This window comes from Lepisosteus platostomus, chromosome 8 (genome assembly GCF_059453375.1).
Source record: "Lepisosteus platostomus isolate fLepPlt1 chromosome 8, fLepPlt1.hap1, whole genome shotgun sequence".
In the NCBI taxonomy this organism is placed as follows: Eukaryota; Metazoa; Chordata; class Actinopteri; order Semionotiformes; family Lepisosteidae; genus Lepisosteus; species Lepisosteus platostomus.
The window spans coordinates 25,826,584-25,847,491 of NC_142618.1; the positions used below are offsets into that span (position 1 = coordinate 25,826,584).

A 20,908-nucleotide genomic window follows, 5' to 3' on the forward strand; every position below is an offset into this window, starting at 1 on the left:
TATGACAACCAAAGTCTATTTGTTGTTCAAAAGCTTTAAAAATAATTACATTAAATAGTTTATAAGTGTATAATGACCATTGTTAACAGCAAAGCTCAAACTCAGTAACTGTGTTTTGTAAATCTGTTCTTATTTGCATCAGAGTAAGGCTTACAGGATGAATGCAGTTTCTTTTTTTTGCATAGATAGGGCAGAGTGAAGGGAGAATGGTTTAGGGGATGTTAAGCTAGAAAAATATGTTAAAACAATTTACATCAATTAGTTCCTTCATTATTCTTGACAATTTAAGGGTTGGAGTTTATAAGATACATTCATACTCTCTCTATAATAATGCCCTGAGATAAACAGTTAAATAAGAAACCAGTAATAGGTTTATTCCATGCTGAAAAGAGAAGAGAGAAAACCCAATGTTTCGGCTGTGAAGCCTTCTTCAGGTATGGTACGCTAAAGCACCAAAAAGGAGAACTTATAAATGTAGTCGGTCCTACACAGTATATGCTTATACTTATACTTGAATCCTATCCCCTCGTGTCAGGAAAATAAGTTATTTTAAGACATTCCCTTAAGCTAATAATATGAATTAATAATTCCTTACGCTTATCTAGTGCTTTTCTGGACACTCCACTCAAAGCGCTTTACAGGTAATGGGGACTCCCTTCCACCACCACCAATGTGCAGCCCCACCAGGATCATGCGATGGCAGCCATAGTGCACCAGTACTCTCACCACACACCAGCTATCAGTGGGGAGGCGAACAGAGTAATGAAGCCAATTCATAGATTCATAAAAGGGGATTATTAGATATAATAAGATGGATGTAATGTCTTTAGGAATGCATCTCCGGTAGGCCTCACTATTAAGCAGCATGTTCTAACTTTCAAGCGAAACATGGCATCATTAGATAGGTCTCTCCGGGGAATAACATCAATCCCTCTTTGTCTGCTATCCCAAGAGAGACTTATCTGGAATGAGAGCTAGATGCAGATCACCTGTCAATCATCCAACCACAGAGGAATCATTGACAAATTAAAACAATTAAACATTTTCTCCTCTCTCCATCAAAACTTGGGAACCTGGCAAGCTAATCAAATATACAGTAGGACTGTGACCACCACTGCCTGAATTTCAAGGAAACCAGCTTAAGTTCAAGAAATTCTAGGCTTAAAGCCCATAAATAAACAGAAATCTGCCCAAGACTTTCTCTAAAACCCGAGAAATGTTGTGACTAGCTAGCCAAATGAAATTCTGCCTAAAGAATGAAATTAATACAGTTACACATTTTTGGCATGCCTTAATATCAATGTACAGTATATTCAGTATTAGCAGCCACAACCAGAACAAGTGAAAAGAGTTTCTCCCCACCTCTGTCATACTTATATATGGACCAGATTTGGACGTAAGTGGAATTTTTTCTTCTCTGGAAAAGCTTTCTATAGCATAATAATAATAATAATAATAATAATAATAATAATAATAATAATAATAATAATAATAATAATAATAATAAATCCTTACAGTTATATAGCACTTTTCTGGACACTCCACTCAAAGCGCTTTACAGGTAATGAGGATTCCCCTCCACCACCACCAATGTGCAGCATCCACCTGGATGATGCAACAGCAGCCATAGTGCGCCAGAACGCTCCCCACACATCAGCTATCAGTGGGAGAACAGAGTAATGAAGCCAATTCATAGATGGGGATTATTAGGAGGCTATGATTGGTAAAGGCCCAGGGGAAATCTGTCCAGGACACCGAGGTAACACCCCTTCTCTTTTTGAGCAACGCCCTGGGATTTTTAATCACAGAGAGTCAGGATCTCAGTTTTACATCAAGGATGGCACCTTTCTACAGTATAGTGTCCCTGTCCCTATACTGGGGCATAAGAACCCACACAGACCGCAGGGTGAGCACCCTCTACTCTTCCAACAGCAACCTTAGCTTTCCCAGGAGGTCTCTTTTTTTACTGTGAGTAACAGCTTATCCTGAGAAACAAAATATTACATGAATAAAAGTGTAATATTTTTACTTAAAGTAGTTACTATGCTATGCTGGGTGTATGTGCTCACATGAGATTAATTTTTCTTCCCTGTTCCACAGTACTATATTACTCTTTATTTACCTTCACCAAAGCCCCTCCTATTTTCTGATACTCAGACAACAGTCGCCTAGTGACTGTGGGGACAAACAAATGGATTGGGAAATGGTGATGATGTCAGCAAGGTTCTGTGCTGTTTGTGCAGGAGTGCTGAAGCAGGATGTGGAGAGGCACTGCCAGCTTCAGCTTTTGTTAAAAGATTTCTTTTTTTTTGGTAACGCCTAGAGCCTAGGATCTAAAGAATGCAGAGAAATACCGTTGTTCCCACCAATTTAAATATTAATTCACATTTTACATTATTATTTTAAAGCTAACTTTACTAAATGTGAAACTTACCTTTATGGCTGAATTAATTTCTAGATTGTAGAGAAGTATGAATACCATACCTTTCAATAATCTAGAATAAATAAGTAGGCATAACTATTGTTGCACAATAAAATAAATCCAAACATATCACAATATCTTAGTCATGACACATTTTAGAAATGTAAGAATCTTCACCCCATTTTCCCAAAAGAGGTGATTAAACAATTTAATTAACAATAATTAAATTGTCACAAACTGATGGTTATGATCTATGTACTGTCAATAATCCTATTCTCTATATTTACCATATAAATTGTGAAGTGACACTTGTCACTCAAGTCAATACACCAGAAAGTGATTTCTGAATGGTCAGCTGCCATTGATACATAAAAAATAAAAACTCCATTAAGGCTTAAAGAAATACAGTCTCCATTTCTGATCCATATACAGTAAACGTGAGGTTAAACTACTGCAATATTTTATTTGCTGACAGCTAAATGGAGTGCTGCTAAATGTCTCAGAATAAGCTTGTGTTTTTGTTCCTAAACACTGTCTAGTGTACCACACTGTGATCACTGGGTATAACAGTGACTCTGTCTGAGAATCATAATTTCTGGCACTGCATCAAATATAGAGCTACTATATATATACCTGTACAGTCAACAGCAAAACAACAAACCATACGTTTTACAAGCCTTCATCTGGCGTCACTAAAAAGCTCTTAAAAGCCTGTTTTCAAAACTGAGCACTATAATTTATGGCAGCTAAACACATATTTTTACTTCAGCAATGTACATCTTCTGCAAATCCAGTTATAAGATCCTAAATATTTAAAATAAAAAGGCAAACCCTTAATATTTTTGTTGTTGTAGTAATGTGAGGGTTTTTCATTTACTTGAACAATAATACATTGTAACAGTACACTGCCAAAATGCATTGATGGCTATTAGGAATCAATCAAACATAATAATTTCATGGATTTTAATTATACACTGTGCAATTGGTTGATATAACACCAAACCATATATAACAAACCAAAAAGAGTAATGAATGGATCTGTTGTGATTGGAAAGGCTGCTCATACACTCAGGGATTACAAAATTAATAATATCAGAATTCAAACATGCTCTATCTCATAGATTTTACCAGTCTCATAAGGTTAAATCACATTCATATTGTCACATACTGTACAATTAAATATGCATTTACTATCATGAACTGAACTATCAAATGTGTTTGGAATACTAGTTCATCTCTTGAGAATTAAGCTGTTTATTCTGTGTTGGTGAAAAAAGGAGAGATGATTTGCATAGTATTTCTAAGGACAGTTCTGCAAGGAATTTTTCATTGTGCTACATAGTCTGTGCATAGTTGTCTGCTTGAGTCTAGTTGTTATTTAGATGAATGGAGTAACTTTGTTAGTCCTGGCTATGGCTTTTACCGGATATTCTGGCATATTTAGAATGACAATAAAAAGCAACTGTTTTAAATTAATGATATGAAAATAACAATTGATTTGCAAAACTGTTCCAGAAAGAATATCTTGGGCAAAATTGTGTTCTTTACTGACTCATTCTCTAGGCCTGGCATCTTAAAAAAAGTATTGCAGTTATTTGGAGTAGTTGGAGAGAGAAGAGGAGACAGTCAGACAACCAACGAAATGAGGTGGGTGCTGAATTTTAAGATACAAAATCACAGTTTATGACAGATTAGGTATAGATCTGGTATCCACCCTGCAGGTCCCTCATTGGAGGGTCATCCATTAGGAGATGGACAATGACCTCATTGTCACTGTCCTGGGCAGAAGAATTATATCAGATTGAGGAGAGCAGGGCTACACCATATATCATTAGCGTTTTTCAGAATGAACATATCTTTACAATCTCCTAATCTGTGTTTCAGACATGGATTTATCAGACTGGGTCCTTTCAGATGTATTTCTTTTACAGTGGTCCGAGCTGGTTTGTCAAGGCAGCAGAAAGATTATTAGAAATCTTTAACAACACTTAATGCGGACTATAATAATATTCCTTGTCATTATGTTGTTGTTGTTATTGCTGTGGTTCTGAAGGGAGGAAAAAATGTTCACAATAAATTAGACAAGACTGTTTTTTATAGATGATTTATCTGTACTGTGTTTTTTTGAGGGTGAAAACAGTAATAATATTTAACTCCTTCCCATGTTCATAAGAACCACATTGTACTTGAAGCTTTTCAGTAAAGACATGGCAAGGGTCTCCATAAAAACCCCCAAAACATTCAATTACAGTACTGCTTTTTAGAATTCATCAGTGAAACAATATGAAATTATTAACTGAACATTCATTTTAGGAGCATAGCAGTATTTTCTGTTTTCCAGATAAGACAGTAATAAACTATCCCCCACAAGATAGGAGAAAAGAGGAAGTAATATTTTTGAGAAAATAGTTGAAGCAGGTATTAAAACAGAGCAGGCAACCAACACTACCTGAGTATAAAAGAGAATATTTGATTTTCTGGTGACACTTTACTTTATTGAGGTTAAAATCACCACCATTAACAGCTTCATAAACACAGCAAGACACTATATAACAACATGCACAACTACCACATAGCAAAATAAAAAGTAGCATCAACTTAAAAGGACCACTGTTATTGAACTGGATCTGTATAAAGTTCTTGTCAGCTCTCGAGTCCTTAATGGTCTCTTTCATCATTTACACATAATTTCTCTCTACCTGGAGTTCTGCTCGTAGCTTTCAGGATTAAAGTGCCTCATTATGAAATGTGAGAACAATTGTGTGTCTGTAATGACATTTGGACGAGTGGTATCGGTAGAACCTGTATTGTGATGTGTGTATGATGGAGTCACGACAGTGATTATTCACCTAATTCAAGTGTTAGTAAAGTCATTAAAGCCTTACTAAAGCATTACTGATTTGCTTCTCTGTGCTACACTACTTTCTCATTGGCAGTTAGTCTCACAGCTGGGTTTCTAGGAGAAAGTTCAACTCTATTTCAATTGAAACTAGATTTTAAATGTTGCACTTAATTATGCAGCTGAAGTTATTACTTAAACAGCAGTGTACAGACATGAACAATACTGGGTGCTCATATGGTGAGAGTGGCTATATGAGTATAGAATCATGTACTATACTGTGCAGGCAAAACATCAGGAACAACAATCATATTTACTAATATACAGCTTGTAAACAGACCTTTAAGCTCCAGAGAAGTGGTTGAGTGTACTTGTATATTCTAAAGGAAGTGTATTTGAAAGCTTATAACAAGTTGTACAAGAAATGGTTTTGGTAGATTTCAAATGTCTCACCAAAATACACGTAAAAAAGGAAGCTTCCCTAATTAGTACGTAACATTTCTGTGTAATGTTGCACAGATCAGCCCTGCTACTGTTTGACCCAAGAAGCCTAGCAAGTGCAGATCTCACACGACAATGCAGTGAGAGGGGTGAGGGCTTAATAGCAATTAGAAACACACAATTTAAAATGTAAGAAGTGTGTGAAGCTGTCACAACTTCTTTAATAAGAAGAAACTCCTAGTATTTCTACAGTATATAGCATGAACCGAATATCATGGAGGTGGTTGGTCAATCAATTGTAAATGTAAATAATCGGACATTGGAGAAATTTAGTGGAATGCAACAAAATCCATGGTGACTGCTGGTCATGACACATTAATATAAAACTAGATTTCTAATGACTAACACAGCAAAATAAAGCCCCAGTATGTGCATAAATTCTAATGCTAAAGATGGCTGAATCTATTTTTTTTCCTTAATGAGCATTTTAAACTTTTAATGTAACTTTACATTTATACTGTATATTCTGTAAATATAAATTACTGTATATACATGTAGTGCATCCTAGTGTATATTATTCTCATATTTGTATAGATTATTTTCTTTTCCATACAGATAATTTTTATCTACAGTATTATAGACATATAAAAATGGATAATAAAATATCGAAAGTAGATGACATGTAGTTGTACAGTATTATTAAAATTGTCTAAGCCCTCCTAGGGAAAATATGGCTTGGTTCTGTATAATATTGCCTGTAAACAGAAAGTAAATTTCACATGAAGTTAAATAGCTAGCTCATTTCTTTTTTTTACAGGAGTACAGTTACTCCAGCTCCCATTTTATGTAAACCCAGTCTTGTTAAAATTAAACGATACAACATATCAACAGAGATTTAGACAGCTGCTTCCTTAAATGTCATGCCACAAAGTCCCTTTGACAGGAAGGACTGGTTAATTATCAGGTGATTCACTATACAGGCTTTCTGCAGATTGGGAGTACATAATATATTGTAGATACATGTATCGATTTCTATACAACTACTGTAAGATATAATGTGAATCATGAATTAGCTATTCAGACTGCATTCCAGGGAGGTGCTGAGATTTGAGAATATTGAACTGTTTAAGAACATGAACTCTGGGTTACAACTAATCAGCAGGCAACAAAGTGAGGCAGAGCAGTCAACAGTTTAGCATTTAGTGAACATTCACATTGCCATATTAATTTATGATATACATGGCTTCATTTTCCACAGTTGACACAGTAACACTATGATTTGGAAGTGAGTGGTAAGAGAAGTCTGCTCTTTTCTTGAATGGCCCTTGACCGACAAGCCAAAGCAAAGAGTAGGTACCCTAATAGGGGAGTGATTAGGAGTCGTCTAAATTCAGTAGGACTCCACTGAGATTCTCCGGGATTAATCACTCACAAGGCTAAAGCACAATACAAGTAAACCAGGGCATTTATTCTCATCAAATAAATCTTTGAAGATGGATTTTTTCATTGTCAGTTAATGACAAGCGGTGCTTGCCTTTCAATCAAAAGTGACTATCGTCACTGGAACTGTACTGCACAGAAAATCTCTCACATGTCTAGATATAATGTATCTGAAAGGGCCTTTTTTTACAGAATGTCAGTTAAATCTGATGACTACCTGAAAAGATGCAATGAAATACAGTAAATCACTCTATTAATTACCCAAGACTGTAAGTTATCTCCTTTATAGTTTATTCCATTCCAAACACATTAAAAACTCTCTTTCTTTCTCATAGGTCCTCATACTTCCAAACCCCAGCCAAAAATAGACCTTGTAATACAGTACATCGTCTGTGCAATGAATGGCCCTCTCAACCGGAATCTTTTTCCACTATCCTCCCATCATCTCTTGCCGTCAACCACCTAATCTACACAGCCTTCATGTCCACAGTTCCTTTAGCTGTCCACAGCTGTCATCCACCTTCTGTTGCAATAGAAGCCACTGTTTTACCAACAAGAATCCAGCAGGACACATTCATGCACTCCCTCTGGTCTTTTCAAGATCACCCAAAGAGACCCGTGCTAGTCTCATCTATTGCAGAAAGTGCTTTGCCATTTGCTGTACATGGGTGAAAAAGGAAAAAGAACATCTAACTATTTCAGTGAACTTGTCAGAGCACCAAATACCAAAGACCTCCCAAACTGACCAATGCACATTATACTTCTCTTGACTATTCTATCTGTGTCCTTTCACAGGGATTCATAGATTCCTACACCAGAATAATGTCAGAAACCAACATCCTCAAACCTGGTTCATGCATTACCCTGGTGCTCAATGAACAATGAATCTCTTTCAAATCTCTCCATTCATTGTTCTCTTGGAATTTAACGCCAAGAATTCCAACTCTGTAGGTCTCTTTTCACCTCCCTCTACCTTTTCTCACACTTTTCTTCTTTTGTGTGTCCTACCCCACCCCATGACCTCATAATTCTGCTCTACTTTATAGATACAGTATATGAAGTAATCACCTTATAGGATTTTGTTGAAGGGTCGGAACATGTTACTTGAAATAAGGGAATTTAGCTAATCTAAAGGTGCTATGGATTTAGAGGCATTCTGCCCCTAATGAAACAAACAAATTCAGAAAACAAAGAAATGAATTAAACTCAGTTAATATTTACTGTATGCAGTATTAAAGCAAATAACAATGCTTGTAATATTACTTCAATATTGAGCTACGATGTTCTGGGAAAATATTTGCAGGGACCTAGATAATTTTCCACCAAAACAAAGAGACAGCAAAGAACAACAAATGAGATGTATGACACCAGCTTTTGGCAATTCCTCAGATTCATTCAAAATCTGTGGCTGAAACAACAGCTAAAGATGAGATTCATAAATAAGTATATTCAGAGACACTGTATTCACAATTGCACATAGGCAGCTGGAATGTGTACAAACACTGCACCTTTAATTCAAACACTTAAGCATTCTATTAAAAAGAGTAAAGACAGAAGTCTGGAAGTACATTCAGAGCTGTAATGTTTTAATCAAATGTCTTTCTTCTGTCCACCAAAATGTTGAACATGTTTCTCAATCCAAAGAAAGAGGTGCATATCCTTCAAAATAACATGATAACTGTAATGACAGCAAGGCAAAACATAAAACAAAACATTGATTCATAAATCAGTAGATTATTTTACTACTGAGTTTACTTCCTGAAATCTGTTTAATGACACTGTGTATATTTACAATGTGGGTCATACACAAAGACCTTCAATTCATATTCTGGTTGTTTTTTGATGAGAGAATTTGATCAGCTACTGTATGAAACTGAAATTCTGAGATTTCCCAAATTGCTTTTATTTTGTATTAATATCATACATTCATTACATAATTTAACTGAGCGATATGACTATAATTTCTTCAGAATCTTCAGACACTGTATTTCATATGTGGCCACTGAATTAAAAAATACTATGTAAGCTGAACAATTTGCTTGACAAAGATAAAAAAGGACCCACACGAGTGAAACAAGCTAAATAATAATATTCCAGATCATTTTCATTTATTAGGTCTATCTAGATACTAATTAAATACCTGTGTTTCAAGTTCACACATTAAGTTTTGCATCCACAAGCAAACCCTTCAAAAACCTTTCAATTGACTTTTTTTATTTATCAGGTTGTTTGCTTGCTTAAGGTTTGCTGAAGAGTCTCTTAGTATTGCCTACACTCGTCTGAATTAAATTTCTGTTTAAAGTTAATTTTAGATTAAATACGTTTTAATTCAAATAAGAATTAAAAATCAATTCCATATTATATATCAAATTAGTTTTAACTTTCTGGCAATTTAGTAAAGGCCTGAAAATGTCAATTTCCAGATTCCAGTGCCTGCTCTTTTTATACTGTATATTTTATACTGTTTTATACTGCTTTAAAAACACTTTGGACATGCAACACTGGGTCCAGTGTAAAATAGAGGGACAACGTAAAATTGCAATAATAATGTCCCAAAAAAGCCTTACCTTGGATGGACAGATGAGTGATGGTGAGGGGGAGGTCAAGCACCTTCTTGTCCAATGGGTGAGAGGGAATGTGGTGGTGTCCCGAGATGTTTTGGTAGTTCAACAGCCTCGCTTCCTTGTTTCAGTGAAGCTGTGCTGTAAGGTTAAGAGAGCGCCTGATTTGTACAGAGCTGCATCTCCACCCAGGCAAACACACCCACAATGCTCACCTGCGCAACTGCATAGAAGGCTCAGCCGGTCTGTTATCACATGCCCTGCTCGCTGACTCCCAAGATAACAGTCCCAGGGCTGAGTTCTCTCATTCAGTTTCCCCAATTACTTTGTTCTCACCCTTTATACAGATGAAATATTAATTGTAGTTCTATTTTAACGGTGTAGAACTGTGCCTTAGGCAAACTGCAACTGATGACTAGGAGGAGCAGTCCGTTAAAAAACAATGTACAGTATAACAGCCACTGTGATACTGTGAGCAATATTCTCTCTCACTTTTTGTACTCCATGTACTGTGTAGAACACAGTATGAACTAGTTTCAAAGAAAAGGCCAAACAATGCAGAGAGAATGGAAAGTATAGTGCAGTAACAATGAACTCTTAATTTAATATAGTAGTTAGGAAACAATGCTAGGTGCAAATTTGCAACATCTAGTTATTTTAATAGTGCAGCAGTTATACTAAATGAATGGAGGGAAATTATTTTTTTTCTTGATTTTAAAGAATATAGGGTCATGTAGAATTACACTTACAGAATTACACTAAAGATAAAATAATATTTCCATACCATTCGTCTATTATGGAACTTATTCAATGTAATTACTTGAATAGCCCTACTTTATTTAGGATAGTCCATTAATTTTTAAGTGATATTTTTGTTCAACAGCTTGACGACTTATTTTGTTCTGTAAGGTGTGCAAGGACCTGAAGGAGCTCTTGCTGTTAGCAGCCACAGTGTCTGGCCTCTGCAGCAAGCAGAGGGAGTACAGTATTGAGCCCCTTTAGATATTAAAATATTAAGTTGAAACCAAAAGACCATGTAGCTTTGCCACACCCCAGTTTGTAGAACAAAAGCCAACTTGCATTCTTAAAACACACATAAAGAGGCTTAAGTTGCCTAAGAACTGGCATGAAATCTTCCTTTCCCACTAAGAAAATCAAAGTTGTTCCACTCTTAAAGCACATAAATACAACTATAACTATGTGTGTTATTCTTTGGTGTTAAATATCAGTATGTAATTCTATATACAATTTTTAACAGTTATGTGAACTATGTTGGAGAACATCTGCAAAAGCCTCTTATGTTCCATACCTATGTCTGTCAATAGAAATTTTGTATGCAACATATTCCCCGAGTTTCTTGAGGTACATACTGTACTAATTCTTTATTATTTTTCATAACCTAATAATTGCCTCAAAGTTGCTCACAGTTAAAATGCCTTGATGAGGTTTGTGTCAGACTAACTGTAATAGCCATCAAGCTAGGGTAGTGCAATCTGTCCTCTCACTGTCTCAAATGTGCCAGGATGGCTTCTGAAGCTTTGCTGAGAGAAGTGAAGGAAGTTAAGGTGAGGCTGATTTGCAAGACCATGCTTGAGGACAGAAGTCAATCTAGAGGAACAAACTTAAACCTCAAATTAAAAACGGGGCAGTATTTAAGTATACTCTCAATTTTGAGAGTCTTACATATGGCTCAAAGTGTCAGACAAGGATTTATTTAAGGTCATTCTGTTAAGGATAAGTCTAGTTGCTAGCTTTTTATTAATATTCTCATAAAAGCTTTAACATCCATTACATATAACAGGTTAAAAAATGTATACACTCATTGGGTATTAGGGTTTTTTTTTCTGGACAAAACTCTTAAAACTGCCAACACTTATAAACAACATTATTGAGTAAAATGGAAAAAGTTATAAATGAGAAGTTATTTGCCAAACAGTTTATTAGTCCGAGAACAAGTGACATTTTTATTTAAAAATCAGAGTAACTATCTCCACAACTTATACTGTATATAGCATGTGCATATACATATTGGCATAATTTCTATAAATTGATCATTAATAACTCACCGTAATACAGCAAAGTGAGTTTGACTTTTGCACAAACACTAAATCACCTTATTAGTGAGAGAGTGGATTTGGCCCAGGTGATGGTGAGGTGACTTATCAAGAAGGTTTTGGTTAAATGTCAATCCTAGTAAAAATCATGAGAAAGAAACACTTTATGCCCTGTTTATCAATAGAACAATGCCTTCATCCCATCTTCAGAATTATGGGTCTATACTGTAGATACTTCAGGTTCAGTTTTGTCACCCTTTTTATGGGTGGGTACTACATCAGCAATTTTCCAGTCCAAGGGTGCCGGTGCCTCCCATCTTGAGAAACTGTTGAAAGAATTGCATCAATGGCATGAATAACATCTCGTTTCCTTGAGTACAATTGGCAAAATACCATCAGGACCTGTGGATGTATTGCCAGTGCTTCAACTACATGAAATGTCTACCTCTCTGTGCTAATATAGTACTTTTTAATAAGGAACTTCAGCTGCTTAAGAAGGTTGCTGACATTTATCTTAGTGACCCCTTGAGTGAAATATTCTTTAGTACATCAGGCTTTTCCCTTTAATTGTCTAGAACTTTCTTGTTATTGTCCTAGAAACATTTTATCTCTTCCCAAATGGGTATTTTACAGTTGTTGTACTGAAATAATTAATTTTAGTCTCAATTGTCCTTTGATTTCTGTCTTGGTTTTTCTGATTTCCTTTTTACCTGTGCTTGCATTTTATTATATTCCTTTTCAAAAACTGGATCATGTTGTTTTTATATCATACATTATCATGTTATATATAATTTTATCAATCTTTTTCTTCCCCCACATATAATTCCTTACAGATGTGTTGAACTACTTGAAAATATTTAGTTCTGTGCTTCAAGCAGAATCTCCTCCAACATTAACAAATAGAAATGCATACGAAAAACGTTCTTCTGGTCTCTGCTTGTTTGTCTTTAGTGAGAAAAGCCAAAAAGCACACAAAAACACCCAAGCCTCTTTCTTCTTATTGTTGTATCTCCTGTCTGTATGATTTTATTTTCAACATTACTTTTGTGGTCATTATAACCCTTTCTGTAAACAATTGCCTTTAATATATAAAAAATATATCATATTGATTATACATTTAAATAATCTGATTTAAATGTTTAATCAATATCAAAGCTATTTTGATATTTATTATGGTAATAATAAGATTGACTGTCAAAACCATTACATTTTGCTTAAAGAACAGCACATCTCATGGGATTGAAATCCGTTTAGAATTCATACCTCAGACTTCTAAACAGCACTCAGTGATATTTTTATTTTTTTATCCTTAGTGTACATCCCTAGCTAGAAGTAAAAAAAACACTTTGAGCATTGGAAGTTCAGGACAAAAAATATTTTAAAATTAGATGATATGAAATGTTTAAATAGACGAAAAGCAATTAAATCAAAAATAATCTGTGACTATAGTGTTGAATAAAAAACAAACTTCAGATAATGGATAATTAGAGATGAATATAGGATGAAGAGGTTTGATTTGAAACAAAAATAGCTTTCCATGTGTCATTTTACACCCATTTTACACACATTTTAACCCTGCTTGTTAATAACCATCACATATGATAAAAGTATATATGATCTCTTATTACTTTTTACAGAAAGGTAATATCAATGACAGTGTCTGGCTTGGTTATAAAAGCCAGTCCACAGCAGGGCAGTCACTCTCCTATCACTTTATTACTCATTGCTCCTTTCCTCCCTCCTGCTGAGACTGGAAGACAATCAAGGTGGAAACCTTTCTCCATGGACTTTGGTCATTCCTCTGTGGCAATTCTAAACGTATTCCTTAAATAGCAAAAATGTAATTTAATTTACATTCTGTGCTCTGAAAATTCCATTTGTTTAACTATTGGGTTGGGTGCCATTCCAGGATTCTGTGTAATTCAAGCCTTGCCTATATTTGGGAACTTGTACTCTGATTCTGCCAATAACCCAGAAGGTTGAAAAACACAAGGAATTAAAAGAGTATTATTTCGAACTGTTTTTTTTTTAAATGGTTGTGGATGACATGGATAAACATGCAATGCTGGACTATTCATTTACAGTATAATAGCAGAAATATTTTATCTGTACGTTACTGTGAAGTTCTTCAAATTCCTCTTCCATATTTAAAAAAAACCTAATCAGTGGAAATGTAAGGTTTGTTATTAATCTGCTTGCAATGAAAAAATACATTACAAAATTAGTAAGGACATGTTTGTTTAAAAGGTTTTTTGGAACAGAAAGATCTAATGCAATGTAAATTGGGTTTTCATAACGCATTTAGGAAAACCTACTATGAATCTAAGGTTTTGCACTGTTTAAATAAAAGCTAGCAGCACTCACTGTTCCAGGCAACAAAGCACAAACATAAAACATCACACTCAGTGAGGTAAAAATCAATTTGCCAAAAAGGCAGACATTGAGAAATGCATTCCAAACTTCTAAAATCATGCCAAAATAAATATTCCCATTTCTCTAACTTGAAATGTTAGATCTGGCTGTTTTTCTTTTTCACCCACCAATGTATTATCATGAGACATAGTAACTCTTCTCCTTAAATCATGGCTCAAAGACATTATTGGTCATGGCAGCTAGTTACGCTTTGTTTTCCTGTTATTGATTATAAGAGCTGATATGAGCGCTGTTGTAGGCTCTTCCAGGCTGTTTGTGGAATGAGGTTCTACTTACTGAAAAGCATAATTAAAACATATGAGAGTACCCTCCTCTGAGAGAATAACCTTCCAGTTTCCCCTAGTACTGTATGTTGCTTTGTATAGTGTACTATAACAGAATCACATTTTGATGCTTTGGCCACATACACTTGCATTTTCAATGCTTATATAAAACAATATTTACTAATGAAGAGACTCAACACCATACTATTGTCCCCCTCTATGGGTACATTTTTCTAATGGCACCTTTGCCCGACTTTTCACCTGCACAGTTTTGCACTAATAGCTAACACTCTTTATACTGTATCATCTGCTTTTCTCATGTTTTCCATGCAAGATATCAATTTTGATTCATGCCTAAATCATTGGTAGAGGTGTACCATTTTATAAAACAGACTGATATCAAAATCACCTCGCTAAAGGCTTCAGAATTTCATACCAACTTCATATGTAAATCTGCCATTGTATTCAAATGTTTGCCATTTTAGTTTGGTCTGTATTTCACCTCTTGTTTCACTGCCAAAGCATCAGACAAGGGAGCAGTAGTTAGTAGGGTGTGCTTTTTGGCTCAGGTTTCTTTCTTTCTTTCATGTACTTTAAAGTGATATAATCTTAGCTTTATGCAAAAATGCAGTCGGACTGGAAATTCTGGTCATAAAAAATTACCTCAGAGGGCTCAGATGTCAACAGAATCCTGTCATTGCAATGTTACTTTCTTCATAGAACAATAGGTAAGCTTGTTACTTTTAAACTTGTACAGTATATATTCGCTGCTATATACTTGTACAGTATATATCACACTAAACACTATGATAAAACACTACAATTAAGTTAGCAGCTAACAAAAAATCTTATTCAATGTTCTAAATCATACCAGCCCCACAGACTACAGGATGTTGGCTAAACCTGTATAGAAAACTGTTTTAATATACAAAGGTAAATATTTGCTTTTCAATTAACTTAAAGCACTTGACCAAAGAACCATATACTACTGAAAAGCAATCAATTAACTAAGATAATACTGTGTTCTTCCTCCTACATTGTACGCACAGAGATGGTTTAGATCGCCACACCTTGAACGAAAGCGCAATGTGACATTTTGGTTGCCATGGCAAACCTGCCAACTCCCACTCCCACAAGATGGGAGGGTGTCCCAGCCACTGTGTCACAAGACAGACAAGAGGGTGTGCGCTGGAGTCCGTTGCTGTGATTCACTTCCAGACCTCATTCTGTCCTGTCCAAAAACAGAAGGAGCATTGTGGCAAGCCAGCTAGCTCTCAGAGTGTTCACCCAGTGTTAAGGGAAGCAGTGACCCTATAAGGTTCCTAAGAGCTATCTGACAATTTTGTTCTCATCCTGAGTCCTTTCAACCTGCACATTCTAGATTATTTTCTTCCATTTAGTGTATGGAAGTTGTTTTTACTTTATTCTTTACCCACAGATGGGATACATTTATAACAGAGTATTTAAAAATGTATCCCTTTTTATATTAATCTTCCTTTAATGTGGAAATGTCTCTTCACATTTTAGTAAAGACAGACATTTTAAGTTCAACCGCTTTTTAGCCAGGATTACACTTTAAAAATACAACACAATGATGGTTAAGAATCATTCTTTACACTTATATAGTGCTTTTCTGGACACTCCACTCAAAGCGCTTTACAGGTAATGGGGACTCCCCTACACCACCACCAATGTGCAGCCCCATCTGGATAATGTGATGGCAGCCATAGTAAGCCAGAAGGCTCACCACACATGAGCTATCAGTAGGGAGGAGAACAGGGTGATGAAGCCAATTCATAAATGGGAGTATTACGAAGCCATGATTGGTAAAAGGCAATGGGAAATTTGGCAAGAATGCCAGGGTAACACCCCTACTCTTTTCAAGAGAAACCCTGGGATTTTAAATGACCACAGAGACACCTCCTTTTCTACAGTATAGTGTTCCCATCACTATACTGGGGTATTAGCATACACACAGACTGCAGGGTAAGCGCCCCCCACTAGTCCCACTAACACCTCTTAGCTTTCTCAGGAGATCTCCCATCTAGGTACTGATCAGGCTCATACCTGCTTAGCTTCTGTGGGCTGCCACTGGTGAGTTGCAGGGTGATTGCTGCTGGCTACATCACCACTTAAAAAAAATCACTTTTTGACAACACAATGTCAAAAAGTGGCCGACATTTTTAACAGATTATTATAGTATTTTGTGTGCTAAAAGTTTTTTTTACCATTGCTAAAATACAAGCATGACACAATGGCATTCAAGGTGGTCATTTTTAAAGACACACTCAATTGCAAATATTTCTAAACATTTTAAGGGAGCCAGCCAGCCAGATTACTCTCAGTATAAGAACTGACAAACTGACAAATTGACTCTGTCACTCTGTCTCTATCTACATTACTGATAAAAGATTTTGTCTAGTTTGAAGACCAAATAATATATGGGATTTTCAAAACTGTTATTATTTTTTTCTAGAACACACTGTTCATGCCTTGCAAAGATGAGGAAACCCTATGTAAATACTGCTGAACAGGAGTGGAATTGTGGAAACAACCCCATCTAGAGTTAAACAGCAGAATTGCATGTACTGTACTAACAAACTACAACAGTTTAATTCATCTTGTACAGAAGCAGCAAACAACATTTATTTTTGCAATGTATGGCCTGTATATTTCCTGATAAAATACTCTTTTCTCAATCCATAAAACTGTGGCTTGCTATGTATTATTCATGTTGAAAATCATGTTCTTTGAGAAAAGCTGCAATAAATATCCAAGAACATAAAATAATAATAATAATAATAATAATAATTGCTTACACTTATATAGCGCTTTTCTGGACACTCCACTCAAAGCGCTTTACAGGTAATGGGGTCTCCCCTCCACCACCACCAATGTGCAGCATCCACCTGGATGATGCGACGGCAGCCATAGTGCGCCAGAACGCTCACCACACATCAGCTATTAGTGGGGAGGAGAGCAGAGAGTAATGAAGCCAATTCATAGATGGGGCATAAAAGGTCCAAACAGGAGACAACAGCCTTTATAAACCCTTTGGTATCTAGTAGTTTGTTGATCCAAAGATCTCATCCAGTTGTTTGTTGATCAAAGTCAGGTATTTCACTTTAACATGGCTCATAGTTGGTTGCACAACCCACAACACTTTGTTTAAAAATCTGTCTCCTGTTCTCAGATGTACTGTTCTTCCATATGCTTTTCATTTGTCACCCTTGGTTTGTGTTGCACTGTTGATAATGAGAACTTTGAATAATTCAGTCTTTGAAAGGTTCATTTCTTTTAGCCTGGACGTGTAGGACATTCCTTTGAGCTCTAAAGCCTGTTTTGTGTGCTTTTCTGTGGATGAATTCCAAAGAAGTATCTTTTCTATAATATGATGACCAGATATGCACACAATATTCTAAATAAGATCTTACTACTGCCTTTCATAGATTGAAAACAAGATTTCAATTATTTGTTCTTAACCATACACACTAACCTTTTTATCTACTTCATCTCATTGTCTAGAATAACTTTATAACTACAATGTGTTTGAAACAACCTAAACTCTAAAGTTGCGCTCAAGACTTTGTACCCTCAGTTAAGGCCTGAGAGGAACTGTAGTACCTAGAAAGGCACTTACTTGAATCCTGAAAATGCTGTCAGGAAGTAAATCTTTTTAAAACTGGTAATGTGCTGAAATATTAACTTTATTTACGTTATAGGGAATTACAGTACACGTTTTGACTTTTTCTAAGGATTGTAATGGGAGAAAAACAGAAGTTTATTGTGTGGATTGGTTGATATCTTTTTAGTCTGTTACTATATATATAATATATATATATTCAATTTTCCCTATTCTTAGATCATTGTATTTATTTTCAGGTATTGTAACATGAAAGGAAAATTGGAAAAATGCTCTTTCAGAAGAAAGATGAGTCACTCAAAACTCAAATAACTTCTAAGTTATTATTAATTTAGACCAATGTTTAAAAATACCTATCCAAAAGGTGGATAATCAAACTAATGTTAAAATGTTTTAATAATTTAATTTTGTTAAATATGTTAAATTTCAAAGGACTTTAGTGACATTTTTAGCCTGCTTTCAGATGACCTAAGAATTTATTCATTGGAATTCTAGGTAGAATCTGACTGAAATAGTTTCTTACTGCTGAACAGTTTTACAAAATAAAAATATGAATTGACTCAGCACATCAACATTTAATAGTAGAAAAGATCTATTATGAATAATATCAATAGTACTAAACATTGCTTACTGCAATCTGAATTCAATTCAACTGAATTCAAAGAAAACAAGAAATAATTTATGCTGATCTTCCTTTGGGCCATATTTTGCAAACTAATATCCCAGTATGGCGACTGGGGACACTATGCTGTAGAAGGTGTCCTTTTAATGTACATTTAAACTGAGTTCCTGTCTATTTTGTCATTAAAGGTTCTGTGGCACCACTTAAAAGAGGAGTGTCAACTTTGGGTGTGCAAATCTGGCTTCTCTAGATTTATGACTAAATGCAACTGATAAAGTAATTTCTCACGTCTTTGCCTAATCGGCTGTGTGGTGGAACTGCTGACAACGTACAGTATGTGTATTTCCCTGGTGGGTTATGCACATCAGTGTTGGAATGAAGTCTGCCCCCTTCAACAGGAAAAACGCTTTGACATCCTTGGGATAAAACATTGCTATATAATGCTAGGAATTACAGCTATAGTTGAAAGTAATTGATGTATTTGTGCCATTGTATTCAAAACTATGAGTCAATAAGATTTCATTTACAGTAGGTACCAACTAAAGAATGATCACCAGTAGGTGCCTAACATCAGGAGATTTTCTTATATGTGGAAATTGAATCCTACTATGGATTTCCCTACAGCTCTGCAGTGGAATGAGGGAGAAGCGAAAATTTACAAGCTTATATACTGTACATTGACCTTTGTAACTCGCTTCTTTTAGCACTGTAGTTAGTTACAATGTCAGATTATATTTTAGGAGAGGGTAAACTCCAAACAAGGAAACACGATTTTTTATATTTCACAAACATGTATAATTACGTTTATACAACCATAATAATTTAGTCTCTGAGAAAAAGACAAGAGTGTGGATTGATTGGTGGTGAAGCATAAACAAAATGAACCCAGTGTCTTGTAAATGTACTTAAAACGAAAATTGCCATTTCCCCGAACTCGTTTCGTTGCTGCGTAAAAGGTATCCATTTTATTGTCTCAACGATACAAACGTTTTGAAGCCCAAAACTCAATTTCACTGCTTTCAAGTGAAAAGCATTTGATTTCGTCTATTTTTGACTATTCATATCTTTTGTAAGGGAGAAACTCTCCAGAAGTGCAACACAAATAAATATTTCGCACCGCATCCACCGCTACATAAAGCTTTGCATATTGCTTTGTGCGGGACATTCTTTTTTGACAAAATTACGACGAATGTGGACATTATCATTCATAGATATAGATTTGTTTTGAAAAATGAATTAAAAAAAATAATAACGCTGTCCAAAGCAGCAAGTAGAACCGCTGGGTATTCGCCGTCGAGTGTACTGTATATCAAGTCCACCCGGCTTTTGCATAACACGGACGTTTTGAAATATTGCAATTATAACAGTACTGTATTTCATATGATTCAATTCTGTAGTCCTAGACTTTAGCGTCACAAACACTAATCGTTTTCAAAGTAAACATTTAAATATATGGCTAACAGGTTAATACAAAGAATAGGAGCAAAACCAAACAAATGACACAAGATCAGAACGACGCAGGAAGTTTACTTACTGTACCAGTGTTGTTCCCAGACACAATAAGCTTATAGAGAACGTGGCAACTTGCTAGTGACCCATTCACAGCGCTGCCCTAATTTTTGGTGTACTGTTATGTACGTAATGTCGCTCTTGCTGTCTAAAAATTGTACAAGGGGAAAACTAAGAACATATATAAAATTATTATTTTAATTCAGTTTTATGATGCATTTTTTAAACTTTTTTAATCTAAAGTTGAAGTTTACCTAATGTCCTGGTATCATCATCGAGTAATACGAAAGTTTTTCATTAACGGGCGATTGTTGATTTACAATCGCTGAGCTAACCATTTGGAAAATTAATGGGTTAGAAGCACCCTCGATGTGGTGTGAACAGAACTTTACTTCCATTTTCTTCTCGACACTGCATTTCTGCTGCATAAATCAACCTTTCCCAGGTATTCATTAACAGGTTTACTGGAACACTGCTAATTTCTCCGTTTTCTGAGGGAAGGTAGGAATTCCTACATGTGTTGCAAACCACTACTGTTAAAAAATGCGCGTTTCAGTGAAAGAAAACGATAATTGTTGTTATAATAATAATAATAATAATAATAATAATAATAATAATAATAATTTTATTTTAAAATTGCTCTGTTATTACAATAACAAGCTGGTATCGTATGGTGAATGA

The 20,908-nt window shown here is 35.4% G+C and overlaps 1 protein-coding gene across 2 annotated transcripts in view; it reads right to left on the reverse strand.

Moving 5' to 3' along the window:
- vill (villin-like) overlaps positions 1-20,338 on the reverse strand; it is a 39,386-nt gene extending 19,048 nt beyond the window's left edge. Inside the window, exons 1-2 of one of the 2 annotated variants that reach the window (XM_088642985.1) lie at positions 20,253-20,338; positions 9,710-9,844 (exon numbers count right to left, since the gene is read on the reverse strand). The gene's annotated coding sequence lies outside the window, so the exon portion shown is untranslated. Of the gene's footprint in view, positions 1-595; positions 668-9,709; positions 9,845-20,252 lie in introns of those variants that run through there. The other variant, XM_088642986.1, reaches the window with a different exon arrangement.
- Between the last annotated feature and the right edge of the window lie 570 nt (positions 20,339-20,908).